The following is a 20,135-nucleotide window of genomic DNA, read 5'->3' as shown; positions in this document are numbered from 1 at the left end:
AGTAATTGCGAGAGCAACATCATGGACAGTGTCGGCCACCTAGATCTAGATCGTGCTGATTACTTTGCTTCCGACAGAACTGCAGGCCCGTGGCGATGAACCGCAGCGCATAATTCCTTCCTCTGCGTGGAATAACCACTAGTACGCTTGCACCTGTGTCTTCTCCAGTCGTAGTGTAGCCTGCTAAAGGTCTGCTTTATAGAAAGACGACAGGGGAGGTGCAAAGAACTTTCCGTCACCACTACCAATGCGTATCGTACTTCTAGCCCTAGTCGACACCGAAAGTGTAGCGCCAAGCAGACGACAAGGCCAAGTGAAAGCATTCGAAGCAACCAACGCACGCGTGTTTCCGAGGTCGCACGGCCGGCGCACTCGGCCATGATCGCAAGCCAACAGCCAAGCCACAGCAACAGAACGCAAAGGGAACTACCTCATCGCCGGTTCTGTTTTTAGCCGACGACGGCTTCGCTTTGAAAAGGGTTGACAGATGCATGATGTGTTCATAACTTGCAATGCCGCCCCGCGTTCTCTCACAGCCGATGACGCAAGCACACTTCTGACCAGTAATATGAAGCCAAGGGCTGACTTATAACGGTTCGCATTCCGAACCGTTACAAGATGCCGCCTCAGAGCAGCGGTATTTCTCTGGTGAAGAAACACTTTATTATAGCGTTCGTCGCCTTACGTAGGTTAAACGCAAGGACATTTGCGGGACATTTCAGTATGCGTCCCTTAAAGACATTAGTGTAACGTACGGGAAAGCAAATGCGAGGAAGACGTTAAAGGGCGGGTGCCGTCTGATTTCTCGTTTCAGACTTACCCAAGCCAAAACAATCCATTACCGACCATCCTGTTGTTGATATTCGGACGCCGTGAAGGAAGGAAAAGCTATAGGAAGGGGCATTACGTCCCGTTGCCAGCCTTGACAAGCGAACGCTCCGTGCAGAAACAGTGGTGGCCCTACACGTGACCTCTTGCGTTGAGATGACTGAGCAAGAATCGAAATTTGTGGACTGGCTTGGTTTCCAGTAGCAATGCCAGTAGTTTTTACCCGGTGCGCCTTTCTTCGGCTCCCCTGTCGTGGCTGTGCCTGCAGAGTGGAAACACTAAAACTCACCGCATACATTTACAAGCGATAACGTGTTGGGCGACCACGTTTGCCTTGAATCGCGTTGGGGTATGATCCATTCTATGCGGACGCGTCTCGTTAGGCCTACGGGCACCGTAATCGTAGACGACCTCGGAAATATTGCGCGCTACGCGCTCATGATTAACGTTTCATGTGAGTTTAGAGAAATCGAAAGCTCACTTCAGTACTTACTGGCGATCAACGCGAGTGAAAAGGTAACCGTCCCAAGAATTGACACCGCATCGGGAGCCATGCGCGCCGCCGTGTTGGACAACGCTATCCCTTAGCGAGCGTAAATTATTAAATAACTGTGCTCGCGCCGAGCTTCAACGCGTATGGTCGGTGCTGCTCCATCCGCGCAACATGAGGTTCGTGGGTGCGAGCATTCGTGCTACGACATGGGTACATGTAGTCTGGCCTTTATTTGCACTCGGTAAACACAATCATTCTGTACTCAATGACTTTTCTTCAATTCTGTGTGCTACATATAAACCTAACCAGCTGGATGCCTGCATATCGAAGCATCAAGGGTGACATACTGACAGATGAAATCGCTACATCCATAGCTTAGGAAACTGGCAAGTTTTGCATAGATGTTGACGCCAGTTGCTTGACGCCTTAATTGACCAGAAAACTGAGAATCTCCTGGCAAGGTACGTGGGACGGTGACATACCTAATGATCCCTAAATAATTAGGCCGCATTCCGGAAATTCGTCCTCATTAACATAGTCACGAGGTATGCGGAAAGTATAAACAGTTAATAAGCTCAGCGTAATTAAGGCGCATCTAAGGAATTGGTCATCACCAACAAAGTCATGACGAATGAATATTTTTGTCGTCACAGAATAGGACACGCATGTGACACCCACAACTACTTGCGAGTGCTCGTGAATCACACGTCCGTGGTAGCTGTCGTCAGAAGTTGGCCATCCTCCACGGCTTGCAGGAGCGTCTCGAAGGATAAGGTGAACAGGGAAAGGCACTTTCTTCTGGCTTACCGACAGGATATCACTCCATCCAGTGTTGCTTATTAACGCGGAGCTGTCTTATGACCTCAAACGAGTTTTAGGTTTCTTTTAAAATACGTTGGATTATGTTCTGTCAGCCCAAGAAATTTGCAGCACGTGTCCTCACAAGAAGCTGCTGCTGCGATAGTGGCGTTTTCTTTAGCACGTGCATCTAGTCCCTTGCGTTCAAAGGCCAGGATGAGGCGTAAGTGCTATTCGCACCTACACAGCTTAGTATATCATCCATTCGTTACATATATTTATAATACTGGAACACTTCAATAGTCGTTAGCGTAATTATATCACACATATATGTTGCGCAATTCACGTCGACTGTTATTGAGGCCTTTGCGCAGCAGTAGTAAATTTCGCCTTCGCAATTCATTGCTGCATTGAAAACTCGCGATTACCATTTCGACACTCATTGTCCAAAGTTCGCGTTGCTCCGCTAAACCCCACACTATATCATCACAATTATCATTATTATCATTTGCTAATGGTTCTATCATTTACGCAGTGGTGAAAAATCGTGAGGTGCACAGAAAACTTATGCAATCAGCACACAGTAAACATGAGTGCTGTGAAAAATAAAATATGAAGTTAAATGCAGCTAAAACCAGGCCATAACATTTATCAACAAGAAACTAACATTTTACCATACGTGTGCGCTCAAGAGAACAAATTGAACTAAGTGTACTCAAATAAAGTACCTCGGCGTCAAGCTTGAAAAGAAGCTTGACTGAGAACCGCATGTCAGTGCAATATGCCAGGACACCCATGGGTAAATGTTTTTTTCTAATAAAAGAAATAGATGAGCACTATGCCTACATTTAAAACACGTGAATGAACGGTGGTGGGATAAAATTCGCTGACTTTTTTTTTTACAGCCTATATTATCTCTCGTGAAATGGCTCCACAGAATGACACGGGGCAAAGCCGTTGTACTACGATTTCCAGAAAAAGAAAAAGAAATTGTGAGGCGACAGTCAATACTCAATCACCCAATCCTGGGTACATCTTTTTTTTTTTGCTATGCACTTGATCCCGCTCGAATGCTTCGAAAGCAGGTTGTCCTTGATCTAATTACATGTTTTGTCGTACAACTTTAGTGCTTGTCTTTGCTACTTGTGGTAAAGTGTTCTGTATATACTGCATTTTTGGCGTACTTAACTTTTTATGCTGGAAAGGGCTTTTTGGTAAGTTGGTGACATTGGCAATTGAATTTTACAGGAATAACAGTCCTATATTTGGTCAGCGTTGGCGTGGCATCCAAGCAAAGTAAGCTGTGCACATTATATACATAAATAATAAGTGAGCTGCAGGACCACTTCAGTTCTACATTTTTCCGTCTTCTCAAATCCTTATGTGTTTCCCTCAACTAAATTATACAAATAATGCGTGTATATGAAAGGTTTGGACTACAATATGAAACAAGTGTGGCACTGCGACTTGAAAAGAAACATTGTGGTTTACAATAATAGCAAATTCAGCAAGTTTTAATGCTTTCATTGTGAAGCTGCGCATCGATGCAACATCAGCACGAAGAATAATGCAGAAGAATTCAGAATGAGCTGGATTCTAACTGCCCAGTTCACTATTCTGCTGCAGTAAATTACTAGTTATTGAACTTTTTGATGAGCTTTAACATCTAAGGCTCTTGTGTCATCTCTTCTTGTCCCTGTTCCTTCGTTGCTAAAGAATGAGGCTCCTTCACTATGCAACGGGGGGCTCACAAAGACCACATTTTCCTTTAAACTCATGTTTTCGCTATTGAGGTCAAGTTGGTGGGATCAGTGATTTTCCGTGCAGAAATCACTAGTGTAATGTTTGGGACAACGCCCTGGACAATGCTGATTCTTGCAGAGCTTGAACTTCTTTGTAGCACAGCTTTGATTCGCGAGTACAGCATCTTGAGTTATCCCAAAGCAGCCCTACATTGATTGCTGCGCACCATACGCTTTGGTAGCGTAACAATTAAGATGTGAGGACCACCTAGCGTTAGAAGCATAAGAGTTCGTGCATCGCCTCACCTAGCGAAGGGCATGGTGTCATGTAGGAGTGGCTTTGAAGTCGTGGTGGCGTAATGGGAGGTGGACCCGTAAGTTGATGGATTTCTCATTAACCCGTACCACTGCCAAGAAATCATGCAGCACGCAAACGTCTCGTGCTGCTTGGTAAGGTTTTCACGCAGTCTATATAGAGCACACAAAGGTTCCGTCAATCCGTGCCTTTCGAAGCAGCCCCTCACTTCATCTACTTGTCCCATCTTGGACTAGCTCATACCCACACAACTCTACTTTGCTGATTGTTTCTTGGCGTAGCTTTCACAAACTCAAGTGTTTTCTGCTTAGAAACAAACAAGAGCACTGCACGCTTGCGAACACTGCGGCACCACGAGGACACCGTCATGACACGTGTCGGGCCGCTGTCCTCGCCACAGCAGCCACCGTATCGTGGTCGCCAGCAGCTGCTTCATCCGTCTATACGACTGGCCACCTCTGTAGCGCACTTGTCTCGATACACATTACAGTGGTCACACAAGAAGTCCTTCAACGCGGTAATACATATATATATACATACATACATATATACGCTCGAACTGCCTATACATGAGATTGTGACACTCACTGGTTCCCGTTCCCCTCCCTTCCTTTATTTTTCAACCTTAGCAATCTGTCTCCTCTGTACTTGCCACCTTCCTTTCCATCCTTATTAGTCCCCCAGTGTAATATAGGAAACCAAACACCTCTATTCCTTAATATATATATATATATATATCATCATTATCATCAGCCTAGTTACGCCCACTGCAGGGCAAAGGCCTCTCCCATACTTCTCCAACTACCCCGGCCATGTACTAATTGTGGCCATGTTGTCCCTGCAAACGTCTTAATGTCATCCGCCCACCTAACTTTCTGCCGCCCCCTGCTACGCATCCCTTCCCTTGGAATCCAGTCCGTAACCCTTAGTGACCATCGGTTATCTTCCCTCCTCATTACATGTCCGGCCCATGTCCATTTCTTTTTCTTGATTTCAACTAAGATGTCGTTTACCCGCGTTTGTTGCCTCACCCAATCTGCTCTTTTCTTATCCCTTAACGTCACACCCATCATTCTTCTTTCCATAGCTCGTTGCGTCGTCCTCAATTTCAGCAGAACCCTTTTCGTAAGCCTCCAGGTTTCTGCCCCATATGTGAGTACTGGTAACACACAACTGTTATACACTTTCCTTTTCAGGGATAGTGGCAACCTGCTGTTCATGATTTGAGAATGCCTGCCAAACGCACCCCAGCCCATTCTTATTCTTCTGGTTATTTCAGTCTCATGATCCGGATCCGTGGTCACTACCTGCCCTAAGTAGATGTATTCCCTTACCAATTCCAGTGCTTCGCTACCTATCGTAAACTGCTGTTCTGAGACTGTTAAACAATACTTTAGTTTTCTGCAGATTAATTTTCAGACCCACCCTGCTGCTTTGCCTCTCCAGGTGAGTGAGCATGCATTGCAATTGGTCTCCTGAGTTACTAAGCAAGGCAATATCATCAGCGAATCGCAAGTTGCTAAGGTATTCTCCATCAACTTTTATCCCCAATTCTTCCCACTCCAGGCCTCTGAATACCTCCTGTAAACATGCTGTGAATAGCATTGGAGATATCGTATCTCCCTGTCTGACGCCTTTCTTTATAGGGATTTTGTTGCTTTCTTTGTGGAGGACTACGGTGGCTGTGGAGCCGCTATAGATATCTTCCAGTATCTTTACATATGGCTCATCTACACCCTGATTCCGTCATGCCTCCATGACTGCTGAGGTTTCGACTGAATCAAACGCTTTCTCGTAATCAATGAAAGCTATATATAAGGGTTGGTTATATTCTGCACATTTCTCTATCACTTGATTGATAGTGTGAATATGGTCTATTGTTGAGTAGCCTTTACGGAATCCTGCCTGGTCCTTTGGTTGACAGAAGTCTAAGGTGTTCCTGATTCTATTTGCGATTACCTTAGTAAATACTTTGTAGGCAACGGACAGTAAGCTGATCGGTCTATAATTTTTCAAGTCTTTGGCGTCCCCTTTCTTATGGATTAGGATTAGGATTAGGATATATATATATATATATATATATATATATATCAATGCAAACGAGGCGGCGTGCAAATGTATTCCTGCAGGTTTCATGCCAACTGTCCCAATGTTGGCCATCGACCATCTGCGATGTCCTTAAAAACTTTTAAACTGCTTGCGTAGAACGCACGAAACGTCATTTCCATAAACATTTATGGGTAATTTTTTTTCAACGGCTGAGCACCACCGCAACGTTTTTATAAGGCACGAATGTACGCTTTATAAAGGTGTTTCCATAAATCTTGCTTCTTCGCTGAGAAAGCAACAGAAACTTTATGAGTAGACTGAATAGAGGCCTTAAATCTAAAATTGCATTCATCAATTTTTATCCATTCCTAAACTTTTGTGCCCTAAAATTGGTCAGTTTGGTCCATATTGCTTCATTTTTTTCAGGGAATGGTTTCATATAAAAACCTAATTTTTATTCGAGATAAACTACAAGGAGCTGTACTTTGAGGGAAAAAAATCTTTCGTGTCGGATGTATGGAACTGTATTGCGCATAGCTCACAGGAAACATGCGAAAAATTTGTTTTTTGGCCTACGTTTGGTTGTCAATGGGCCTTTACGTAAAATGACGCTATTCGCATTGACACATAACAAATCTACCCGCCATTACTAGGTCTCCGTCTACGCATTCTGCAACAGCCAGCGTGGCAGTGTGCTACGTTTCGCTAACGCGGCGGCCATTTCGCACGCTGTAAATTGCACCGCGAACACGTTACTAACGTTTAGAGAGTTTAGCGGCCTAGTGAGTTTAACAAATTTAGCGGCGTACCTCTCAAAAATGACCATGTAAACAACACGTGTGCTTCTAGTGGGCACCACGGGTCGATGATACTAGAATAAATCACACCGCTCTGCAAAACCAAGGCGCTATCCAGGTTTCTCGCTAGACTCAAGAGACGCAGATATTGAATGGGCAGTCACCACGGATATGTGGACGCCCGTTCGTGTATCTGTACCTGTTTACTACAGATAACAGTCATGTAAAATTAGTTAGGCAGGTTCCTGTAAACGAAGCAAATGAATGACTTCGAAAAGAAAATTTGGTAAATTTTGCTCTGGGTGGGGAATCGAAACGCGACCGTGCGAGACGAATACGCTACCCCGTAGTCACGACGGCTTCACAGTTGTGGCTCACTAACGCTGTGACTAATGTGTGCACCATTGGGCACGTGTCGGCGCAGCTAATGGGGATGAAGTGGCGCCATGTGTTGAGTGTATAAAATGACTACGCTGCTTGCCACGCGTCAATTGTCCTTCGGATTTCATCAGTAGATGACATTGCACCGAAGCGATTATAACGCCTTAGTTTTCACACAAGTTAGCAGTCTTGAGTGCCTCTGCCTATTTTTTTTACTTTATTCACCAAGTAAACTAGAAAATCCAACTACGAACGTAGTATAAGCCATGTTCTAAAGTAAACCTGTCGTAAATTAGAGTTAAGTCGGTCCATAGTTAAACATAGCTGGTTGCGGCCTGATGACACCTTCTACCACTTGAATAAACATATTTTTACAAATCCTGCATAGGGTCCACATGCACTGAACTTCGCACAGAAATATTCTATAGCGTTCCACACATCCTAAATAAAGCATATTTGTACGGCATTTGTGGTTAAGGCAATGAAACTGGCAGAATTTTTGGCCACTCGTGAGAAACAATCTGAAAGCGTCCCTCACCAGACCCTAACGCAAATTTTGGGCATATGCTGAAAGTTGATGCGTGCCATCTATAAAGCGTTGTACAATAATAATTTTTCAATTTGGTTGATTAATAGCAGTGATAGAAATATTTTAAATGTCGCAAACCCATCATTTCTCAAGGTGATCGAGCTTGATTGTTAATGTAGGCACTGCCTCTACATGACCCGTCTAGCCCCCGCAAGCGAAAATCCTTCACAGCGTTTCCCCATACCGTATCCGGAAGATCACGTCACGAATACGTCATGGGCAAGGCCTTTTTTTTAGAGCGCAGATTTTAGGCGCCAGTTCCTACGGCGAGCGTTGACGTCGGCCTAACCAAGCGAACAGGCACAGCAAAGCATGAAAGAGCGGACGAGCTCAGCGTTGGATGAGAGGCGCGAGTAGGAAAGGGGAGGAGAAGGGCGGAGCGCAAGTGGAGAAGAAAACTGTAGTGCGGCGACGATGGCTACGAGATGGCGCCAGAGCAGCGCGCTTCGTCCGTTAGGCCTGTCTGCGGTGGCGGTTGCTGTGAAGCACGCCCACGCGCCGCCCACGTTCACTCTAGACACGCGCTGCATCTCGCGATCTCCAGATTTGCGAGGCAGTTGCGCCAAACTTCGCTCCGGTTGCAACGTGCCGCACGAGACAGATTGTCCACGCCAGCAATTGACCCTTTTCGCGGAGCCGTTAGTTCTAGAGAAATGAGATGGTGATTTTCGGTGGCACGTACGCCTCATGTGGCCTCAGCTACAGCACGCGAATGCGAAACCATTACCACTCCTACCTTGCTTCTGTGCGACCAGCTGTCAGAAATGCAAATGACTTTTCGCTACCGCACTGTGCTTCTAGCATGCGGTATTGAATCATGTTAATTGAAAATCTGTGCAGTAGTTGGCTGCAAAAATAGGGACTAGCGTATTTAGGAATGGATCTGTGTAGCCAAGTTCGCCGACCGTTGCTAGAACTCTCCGTACGTGTTACCGGCACTTCGAGATTTCCTCGAGTATAGAGAAATTTGCTCATCCGCCAGCGTTGTATCGCTAACCTTTAAAGAAAGTAGTTCAGCCCCGGAATATCGACAAGATTGAGTACCACTTGTTAAACAATGACACAGGGAGTAGCACCGCTTCCTGTCATAGTAAAATTCGCGCACGGCATCAATGCACATCTACCCCAACTGGCACGGAAACTTACGGCCACTCTATTGCCAACGCGTCAAGAATAAGGGAATGGGCGCACACTTGAAAATACGCGCGCTATATATGCGCAATAAATGACGGACTGCACCGAGCGCTGACCAATGATCGAAGCTGAATGTTTCCTGTCGGTCCACAAGTGTAAGTGAATTACTAGCGACAATAGATATTTGCTACAAGGTATTACAATGTACTATCGGCCAAAAAAGTAAACGGACCAGGGCTTAGGTGGTCGAGCGACTGCGGGGCCACACCGGGGCGCTGCTATCGTGCTGCGCGCGCTGACGGCGAGAGTGCTCCGAGTGACGCCATGACTTCGCCCTCACTCTCACGGGGGGTCTCATCACGCTTGATAAATTTCTAGTGCGCCGTTCGGTTGCTCTGCTGCTGACGGTCGCGACGAAGGGGACCGTACATCGCCAGTAATCCAGCACATGGCGCTGTCGTGCAGTAGCGGGTGGCCGCAGGGCATCCAACCGCGGCACTGAGAAGGAACGAAGACCCGTTCTGATTGTTGTTTTGCTTATATTCACCTTGTCTTTCATATTAGTGCATGTCGCCGGCGTTAACCACTGCTCGATTTTAGGCAACATCGCGCAAGTAGCCGCAACGGCGGCTGCGGTAACGCACCCTCTTTCACGTCGCCGTGATAGTGTTGGAAGCGCTGCACACACGCATGGACGTCCGAAGCTATAGCGGCGGCGTTCTCGATGCCAAGGTGACTAAGCCAAGTCATCGCGGTCGGCGGCAACTTTTCGTCGCACTGAGGACTCCTTCAAGCCATGGAATGTTTCCGTGAATAAACTTTCACGACTGAATAGTTTTTCCGATTCGTCGTCACAATTCTCTCTTCCTGGCCGTACTATTGTAATGTTTCATAATGGCCTACGCATTGTAGTAGCTAATTAAAGCAGTTTTCAGAGGAGTCGCTGATATAAATATTGAACGCACTGCTGGAGACAATGCCGGAAAAGTAATCTCGACAGAAAAGTCGTGCCCTCAGTAAAGCTTGGCACCTGGAACTTATCACACCGGTGTGAAAGAGCACGCATCACGGTAGCCGCCGTTGTGGCTACTTGCGTTATGTTGCCTGAAATCGAGCAGCGGTGGACATCGGCGACATGCACTAATATGAAGGATAAGGTGAAAATAAGCAGAACAACAATCCCCCCCCCCCAGAACGGGTTTTCGTTCCTTCTCAATGCCGCAGTTTAATACCCGGCGGCCGTCCGTTACTGTGCGACAGCGCCATGTGTTGGATTACTGGCGATGCACGGTCCCCTTCGTCGCTACCATCAGCACCAGAGTAACCGAACGGCCCACTAGAAATTTATCAAGCGTGATAAGGCCCCGCGTGAGAGTGAGGGCGAAGTCTGGCGTCACTCGGGGCACTCTCGCCGTCAGCGCGCGCAGCACGATAGCAGCGCTCCGGTGTGGCCCCGCAGCCGCTCCGGCCACCTAAGCCGTGGTCCGTTTACTTTTTTGGCCGATAGTACATAACAGCTACGTTACAAGCCCTATGTGCGGCAAGAACAAATCTGTCCAAACTGCGCATACCCAAGAGCGTTTAGGCAGAATATAATTAAATTTTAACCGTACCGAGGAACTGAGTCAGAAAGGAGGCAAGTCGCTGCTTCAAAATATTTGCCAAATGAAGAACGAAGAGCAATACCCACTAATCCTGATTCAATTCCGGAGCGGATAGCTTAGCTAGCTTGGAATACATATCTATCCCCGCTTTTGCAACAAGCACCATATACGCTGCCCGCGCCATTTGAACATAGCCTAATCAGCTCCGAAAGCGCTTTCGCATGATCTCTCAAGCTGTTACCAAAGCTTCGTGTCGTCCACCCAGTCACCGTCGGCGATATTTCCTGAAACAGGTTTGCCGAGCCGCACCGGCGTCGTAGACATCGATTGTAAAGACGGAGTCAACGGAAACAGTTGAGGCAAGCAATGGGTGCGTCACCACGTGATCAAGCATGGCAGCGCCCACGGGATTGCCGCGAAAAGGGTCACTACATCGCTAAATGAAAACTTTATATAGCTGCGCTCATATTTCGCAATAGGGAGTATCGTAATCGTCGATGAATTTTTTAATGCCTCACCATTTGAGCGATCCTGCCAATTAAAGCCTGTTCCCCTGTATTTTTTCTGACCCCAAAAGAGGGAAGGGGAAATGTACAGGAGCCTGACGCAGGTGAAAGAAGAGTAGGCATTTGACGTCACGAGAGAGGAAGGGTGCCACGGGGACGTGACTACCGGCGCAGCGTGGCTGGAGGAGAGAAAAGGAAGTGCGCGTCATACGTCAGCACTGAAAGAGATGAGGTGGCGCGAGCACTGGCGGGAGGGGGGGGGGTCTAAGCGGCCTCGCGTATTTGGCGTTCGGCCATCAGCAGATGCGCATTGCTCATGGGCAAGTCTGGACACGTGTCGTGCGTCCCGATAGCCACAATAATGGCTTCGTTTGTGTTTTGTGTGTTGTATAGCTTTTCTTTATTTATTTACTATCATACCCACAGCGCCATTTAGGCATTACAGAGGGGGGGAGGTTACAAACATCAATGTAAACAGCTCATGGCATTCATTAAACAGCATTAAACTATACAATACAATGAAAGCGGAAAAGAAAAAAAACCGCAAGGGGACAAAAATGGTACATCAGGATATCAATGTACAGCACGGAAAAAAGAAAAGGCAGGAAACGGCATCATACAATTAAGGAATAAAGCACTATGTAATGATAGCAAACTGTACAATCACTATATACTGTAACATAAAGAAGAAAATTTCAAAGAGTATTTGCAAAATATTCATTATTAAGTATACCAACTACGGCAGCAGGCAGTCGATTCCATTCTAAAATGGTTTTGGGGAAAAAAGTGCTTTTGAAAAGCTTAGTTCTAGAACTGTATTCCCTAACCTTGAGCTCGTGATCTGTTCGTCTGGATATATAATGTGGCTGAAGAATATACTTATTACGGTCAATTCCAATTTGGCCATAAAATATATTGTGAAAAAGTTTCAAGCGTAATGCCTGCCTTCTCTTTTCTAAGGTGTCCCATATTAATGTTTGTTTTGCACTAGTAATGCTAAGGTTTCTGTCATAGTTGCCGATTACGTACCGTGCTGCTATATTCTGAACTCTCTCAAGTTTATCTCGGTCGGTACACGTAGGAGGGTCCCATACGGTGCATCCATATTCTAAAATGGGTCTAACATAGCTTTTGTACAGAAGATCACGAGCCTGCTGGGGAAAGAGTTTCGTAGAAATCCTAACTCTTTGCATGCCTTTGCTGTAATGAAATCAACGTGCCTGTGCCAGCATATGGACGGTGTGAGGAATACACCCAAGTACTTGTACTCGGTAACAACCTGCAATGGGGAACCGGATAAATAATATGCGGCTTCTGGCATACACTTCTCAGTAAAGCGCATGTGGACAGATTTCTGTGCGTTTATTTGCATATGTGACTCTCTAGCCAGTTTTGTAGTTTAACTAAATCATTTTGCAAAATAGCAGTATCGGCAATGCTTGTAATTTCCCAATATATTGTCAGATCATCAGCAAACAATCTCACGGAAGAAACAATAGTGTTGGGAAGGCCATTTATAATTATTAAGAAAAGTAATGGGCCCAATACGGAGCCCTGGGGGACGCCAGACATTGCGCGGGCCGCACTAGGTTCTGCGCCATTTACCACTACATGCTGAAACCGCAAAGAAAGCTATTCCTTAATCCATGCAATTACTTGTTCATCGATATTAAACCAACGTAGTTTACATGCAAGCAATGTGTGATCCACCAAGTCGAAAGCTTTTCTAAAATCTACAAACACCGAGTCAACACAAAGAATGAGCATCCAGTGCACTCCAAACTTCATGAACGAATTCTGTTAATTGAGTTGTACAGGAGAGCCCTTGCCTGAAACCATGATATTCCTGATTCAGGAGGTTATGATTGGTAATGTGGGTCATTATATTTCTGCACAAGGCGTGCTCTAATACTTTGCAGACAATACTTGTTAGACATATCGGCCTGTAATGGCTGACTAGTTCGCGAGGCCGCGATTTATACACTGGCACAACGCACGCCATCTTCCATTCGTGTGGTAGGACCCCGATGTTCAATAACTTCGAGTACAGTATCTTAAGAAAGGGAGGGATGAACGACGCACATAATTTGAGAAATGCGCCTGTCAATATATCAGGCCCCCCTGCTTTGCTGGAATCTATACGTTCAAGAAGAGACCGTATTCCACTTTCATCAATAATTATATCATCCATGTTTTCAATGACCTCATTAGCAGACGGACGCGGAATTGCGCTCTAGGCACTGGGTGAGAAAATGGAAGCAAAAAGCTTGTTGAAGCAGTTGGGTTTTTCTAAGCTATTTTACATTTCCACTCCGTCATGCTGAAGTGGTGGAATACATACTTTGTCTTTTCTATTACATTTGACAAGATTCCAGAATAGTTTTTTGTTGTTTGAAATCGAGAAGGCAAAGCGTCAGTTCGTTAAACGCATAGAGAAAAAAATATAGCAGGGAGCATGCCACAACGTGATCAAAGCCAAACCTTTCGGCCAAACACGTAATCGCACGTCGAAGCGCGCGGTTGGTTTTAATGTTTCCGCCCTGCCAGCAGGGCCGCGGCAGAGCAACTGAACAAACGTGCGACGTATAAAAACTACTGGTATTAGTACTGGGAACCAAACGTCTCAGAATATCTTGATTCGTGCTCCGTGATCTCGATGCAAGAGGTCACGTGTGAGTGAGCGTGAGTGAGTGAGTGTGTGAGTGAGTGAGTGAGTGAGTGAGTGAGTGAGTGAGTGAGTGAGTGAGTGAGTGAGTGAGTGAGTGAGTGAGTGAGTGAGTGAGTGAGTGAGTGAGTGAGTGAGTGAGTGAGTGAGTTAAGAAACTTTATTGCAGGTCCGGCGAGGGACGCGTACCCGTCGTGCACACGGCTAGGCGTAACGTGTTGGGCCGCAACTATGCAAAGTGATGGCCCAACACGTGACGGAGTGTTGGCAAGCGGAGTGCTGGCAAGCGAACGCTCGCATCACGTAGTGATCGCTTATATATATTTATAGATATATATAATTTTATATATAACCTATATATTTCCTCTCTCCATGGCTAATGTGACGATGGATGCCGCGTCGTTTGCAAGCGGTACGAGCGATCCTGTACAAGAGGAGCCTGCGCACGTTTGTAGATAGTTTCGTTTCCAGCGCGCGGGGCTGTACGACGCGGGCACAAGCGGTCGCGACAGAAATACGTTCTTTCTTGCTACGGCTTGGAGTAAAACGGACTCGCAGACATCGGGTTTGCAGGTTTTATTAGTCTTCAAATCATTTAATCATATCATCATGCAACACATCAAACAAGCAATTGCTGTAGCCCTGTATAATTATTGAAATCACGTGCAACGGTGAGTGACGTTTCAGCAATGCGAATTACGTAGGCGCACTGGTGCGTCTGGCTTCGACTCTCCGGATGGGAGCGCTGCGCCCTCGTGAAGTAGAGCGCGCGGCGTTTCGTTTGGAATTTAAGCTGTTCTTGTGGGAGGTGGGTCGGAGGGGCAGCAGTGTAATACTTTGCAGATACGATCGATTTTATGCTCTCTGCTTGTCTCTTCAAAATAAACAAACCTGGTGAGGGGGCCTTTAGCGCTTCAGAGTGCTTGCATACGTGTATTATTGCCATAAACCCAATTGATCCCTTATTGTTAAACTTATGTTTCACCGATTACCTGGCGCTTACTCTCGCCAAACCTAGAAAAGTTTCCTGCTTCAGTTAACCGAAGGCACTAAGCGAACCTCATATAATGCTAGAAGGTAGGAAAGTAATGAGCTTCAGTATTTATTTCGGGCGCGTGTAATTAATCCCGGAGCGTGAAAGTTCTGTCATAAATTTCACTTACTGTGACCCTCCTTTCCACGAATTATGTTTCTGGGGTAGCTTACCTATATTTCGGGAGATTGGGAAGCATAGCTCGTCGCAGCCGTGTTATACTTTCAACCAGATTTTTTTACAAAGGCTCCGTGTGATACAGCTAAAGTGAACTATGCACATGTGTATTCCGTAAGGTTGCCCTCAAGTTCGCTAAATTTGACATCCAATGGCAGTTGCACTTATTCTAGACAACTCGCTAAATTTCGCGCTGCTCGTAAAACAGATTCATGGTGTTCTGGAGCACTTGCACACACAATTTGTTGCAAAATCATTAATTAATACACACAGATTTTAAACTTTGGCTACATGTCGCCCACGATCTACCCCTTATTTTTGCCGAATCATAACAAGCCGCATAGTCTCTTTCACCGATGACATCAACTAAATCTACTAAGAGCGTCGTAATACGGGACAACAGAGAAAGAAAATGACCAACCCTTCCCGTACCGGAAAGGGGGGTAAGCGAAATTTGTCCTGCGTGCACCGGTTAAGTAATTAAGAGGTAACGGCGCCGCACGGCTTCTGCCTCCCGCTCCCTCAGCTCAGGATCCTCTTCTCATTGCTGTCGGAGCGCCTGGATTCGGATGGCTCTAACGGCTGGCTTGATGCACCGACGCCGAACCCTTTCATGGGCGAGTTCTCACTGCCGCTTGTCGAATGCTGCCTGTTCCTTGGAGGAACGCAGAGCGTGTCCGCGTCCCATTCGTTTTCAGAGACTCAAGTGATCAGAAAGCAAGCTGGCGCAGCGCGCGGGATACCATTTTCTGCCCTTTCGCTCCCCGGCTGAAGCGAAGCGACTCTGATTGGTTGCGCGAGTGGGGCGAGCGCGCGCCTATGCAGCTGGAATCCTTGCTAATGACTGATCAACTGATCGAACCTCCCTTTTCCGCAGCCGCTCTGCTCTGGGAGCAACTGGATATTTTTTTTGTTTTGCGTGGCCATGATAACGCCATTTGTGAGCCAAAACAACCTTCGCTCGAAAAAATCAGGAGTCAGAATTCCTTTACAACGTTTCTATTTAAACCAGCAACCTGAAAGCTTGGCCACGCATTCCACTTAAGAATCCCCCTATATTCATTGAATTCAAAGTTGGCATGTTGTGGAGTTGCTTTAGGAGTCTTTGAACCTTTGCTAATAATGGCTGTGTGACACACTGCAGCCCTTGAATAAGTCACTTTCTACAAAGGCTCTAATGGCTTTAACATATAAAGATTTATCGCTCCTTGCTCCCCAGCATGCTTGCTACTCCAAAGAATATAAACACCGTGCCTGGCATAGTTGACGGATAAGATCCGGGAAAAACAACTACATACCTTGTATATGTCATAAAGAGGGGGAAAACGGCAAGTACTAGGTAATAATTCTGAATTCACACATTTAACATACGCACTTTGAGCTTTTCCTACGCGTCATCCAGAGTGGCCACCATTTGTACAATATATAAAATATCTGCCGTTTTTGGTTCCCCCAGGGAAGTAGAGAAGCTCTTAAAACTTTTCACATAACGCCTGTAAACGGGCCGAAAACTAGGGTTTACCAATGCTCATCGAACGCCTCAGTGACCTACGCATTACAATATGTACGTGCACATTGTCTTCCTAAATAATAATAATAATAATAATAATAATAATAATAATAATAATAATAATAATAATAATAATAATAATAATAATAATAAGTGGAAGAAAAAGTAGAAGAAGAATAAAAGCGTTAAAAGTGGTATATCATGCTTTGGAGGGCTTATGTCACCCCATCACCAGATTCTCTCTAAATCTTTTCGCCCTGAAGTAAAGTGTGGCTCCATAAAATCAAACTGATGTGGTTCAACACATACTTAAGCCTTTCAGCGTCACTGACGTATGAGTATGTACCCGTGTTTCTGTCCTGCCATGTTCCTCTTGACATTCCTGTTGTCAGATACGGTTGTGAAGACCGCACCAAGAGAGCATATGCTTTATCCGTATCATTTCTTTTTCATTTCCGTGCAACCGTAAATAGATAGTTGTGCTCATTTTATGATGTCTTTGAGAAAAACGCAACGCTGGGGGTGCGTCACCTCTTAGTCTGAAAAAAAGCTTGCACCCTCAGGCGTTCATCTTGCGCCACAATAATAATCGTTATCTTGCCCGCACTACTTTCTTTAACGCTGTGTGCAAAGTACGGCCCGGCCATGAACGACATGCGCATCATTAGCTTGACATAGCGTTCTCCAGAGCAAAGTAGCGAGCGCAGAGTTTTCGAGAATGGAAACGCAAGTAGGGCAGATGACAATTATTGTTGTACGACAACATAAGCCCAAAGGGTGCAAACTTTTTTAAAAGTGTGAAATGGTTAAAGGACGGAATTCTGGAATGTCGCGCACACGGCTGTATTAAGCATGTGGTCTTCGAGATTTTCTGGCGTGCTTCAATTTTGCCACCGCCACATAACGGTTGAGTTTTTATTGCTGTACCACTTGTATGGACATTCCAGGCTCCGCCGTCACCGCCACGTTCCGCGTAAAGTACCAGTGCGATAACATCGCGGCCACGCGGCGTATGTTGTGTGTGAGAGTGAAATCACGCGAGGTTGAGCCGAGGATGGTGACTCGTTCTCGCGCGTACAAGGAAAGAAGGGGGAGAGGGGGTGGAAGAGGGGGCCTTCTACTCCGGCAGTTCGTGTGGCGCGGCTGAGTACGGCCGTTTGGGCCCTGTCATGAAAGCGATCTGCGATGGGGACAGGGTGTATGTGCGTCGAACGCTGGTACGTTCATGTTCGCTGTGTTCCCACCGCTTAGTTCGCGTCGAAGTGAGAGGCAGCACGAAGGTCAATTCTATCGCTGTTACTGCCACGCTTCCCAACGGCATCGTTTTGAAAGCGAGTGTCCGCGCCCTTCGAGTGAGGTGTGTTCATGGTTGTCTGTGCGCCCGTGACTCCATGCTTGTTAATTTAGTTAGTAAGCGAATCTTTACAAGCTGATAGGGCTGATAATACTAATGTCCTTAGTTCGTAAAGCTGTCTACTAATTTGCTATCGCAATCGATGCTTGACCATTCGCGAGAGACGGCGACTTTTCTGCAAGTAAGGGAGTATTTAGTAAGTCATGGTTAACAGTGCAACGTATGAGTTATAATCGCAGGTTTAGTGAAGGACGTCAGTCTAATGGTGGCAAGAGGAAAACTGTATTCTTGATGATTTAACGCCTTCACTGGAATGCTCTGCACTTTACCAGTACCGCATCGCCGGCGGCAAGAGCGGTATCCTCATAGCTGGTCATGCCGGGGAAATTACGCAAGGCACTTTACGCCTGCATGTGAATTCCTTTTCGCTGTTCGCCAATAAATTTCATCAACAAATTACGGAGGTGGTTCTCACTTCAAAACAAAACTCTGATCGCGCCAATAAAGCTAATTATTCCATTAAATTTATTGTTCGGTTGTCTTTACTAGAGATGTTTATCTCATAATTGACTACGTGCACATTTGAACCCCAATTGAATTCCAGATTGAAGGGATCGGTACAACACTCATTCTTTTCCCATTTTGTATTTCTGCCAGAAGGAAATCCACTGAGTAAATGCGGAACTCCAAAATTTGGTAATTTTACCTGTAAACGCCCAGAGGAACGGCGTTATTATTACAACTCAACAGAGCGAAAATGCAAACAAATATCCTATACACCTTGCAAGCACGCAAATGTTTTTAAGAGGCTTACGGACTGCCTAAAGACCTGCGCACGTAAGTACAAAACACGTAAAGTTGCTGTAGCCTGCGTCCTCTTCAAAAAAGAGTGTGAAACAATTCGGACATTTTTCTGCTGTCTACATCCAGAGTTGCACCCAACAATAAATTGACACTACGAATCCTTGAGCTGATGGGAACACTAGTTGCAGCCAGCGTAGCGAAATATAGCAATCATATCCTATTTCATGTTTCTATAACCACCAAGCTTTTGACTCACTCCTCTGTGTTCTTATGCTGGATCACAGGACAAAAATAAGGGAAACATTCGGGGCGAATACAATTTCTAAAGTTCAGCAAATCAATCAAGATATTTTGATAAATATTTATTATTTGAACACGACCAGCAGAAAATTTTCTTCTTATTACAGCGACGTCACAGTGCATTCAACCGCCAAAATGGTCAAAGAGAAGCAGGGGGAATTACTACTACACCTTTTATCCTGAAGAACGAACTTGTTTACTACAACAAGGAACTTTTTATTCCGAAGATCCAAGGGTGAACGCTTTTGAGCACAGCTACCAATGCGCAAACAGATGCCATCCGATTGATGATTGGTATTAATAAAGCCAACTTCTCTTTTGAGTAGATTCCTAGGTCTGGTGTATCTGTTTCGCTACTGGCTGCCGCGTGGGTTGCTCTCTCCTCTGAAATATAACCGGCGCCACGCGTACCTGCATGCTCCATTTAGTTTCAACCGCGACCTCCCCGTCTGCTACGCCTGCGGTTTCCGAGGACATGTTGCGTACTTTTTTTTTATTGAAATGCATATTAGGAGAGGTTGGCGTCTTTAAGGTGGCACCGGCTACTCCTTGTCACTTGGCAAAGGAAACAAATTTGCGTAAAAAGGGAGAATAACGACACAAAATAACACACTCAGTAGAACACTGGATGAATAAAAAAATATATAGTCCATCAGTACATGAATCGCAAAGTTTTGTGCATGAGTTGCGTACACGTACGCGTATATCAAGTCAGATATTTCAAACAGCCAAAACACACAACACATGTAGTACACTGCAAGTACAGAACAGAATTATACGTAATGCGTAAAAGTTGCGATCACCACATAAACCAGTTATGAACCACAAACAACATTTATGTTACTCGTTTAGCGTATTCGGATCATCTGAAACTTAATATTTTCCCGAAATGTTGGTGTCCTCTACAAACTTTTTCACAGCAAGAGGTGCACTTTTGTCGCCGCCGCCCGCAGCGAGCCCCACGTTTTTCGGCGTACACAGCTCGTGTGCACGAAGACGCGCCCGCACCATTTGGAGTCCATCCTCTGCGGCAACAGCGGTCTTAGCAATCGCAC

At 45.7% G+C, this 20,135-nt stretch overlaps 1 long non-coding RNA gene across 1 annotated transcript; it reads left to right on the top strand.

Moving 5' to 3' along the window:
- The first annotated feature begins 889 nt into the window (after positions 1-889).
- On the top strand, positions 890-19,392 carry LOC142587250 (uncharacterized). The gene is made up of 4 exons (XR_012829414.1): positions 890-1,054; positions 3,368-3,415; positions 18,634-18,813; positions 19,188-19,392. It is a non-coding gene; the product is annotated as an uncharacterized LOC142587250 (long non-coding RNA).
- The last annotated feature ends 743 nt before the right edge of the window (positions 19,393-20,135 follow it).

The sequence above is a fragment of the Dermacentor variabilis genome, chromosome 7, assembly GCF_050947875.1.
Source record: "Dermacentor variabilis isolate Ectoservices chromosome 7, ASM5094787v1, whole genome shotgun sequence".
NCBI lineage: Eukaryota > Metazoa > Arthropoda > Arachnida > Ixodida > Ixodidae > Dermacentor > Dermacentor variabilis.
The sequence above is the reverse complement of the archived record's forward strand: the minus strand, read 5'-3'. Positions and strand labels throughout refer to the sequence as shown.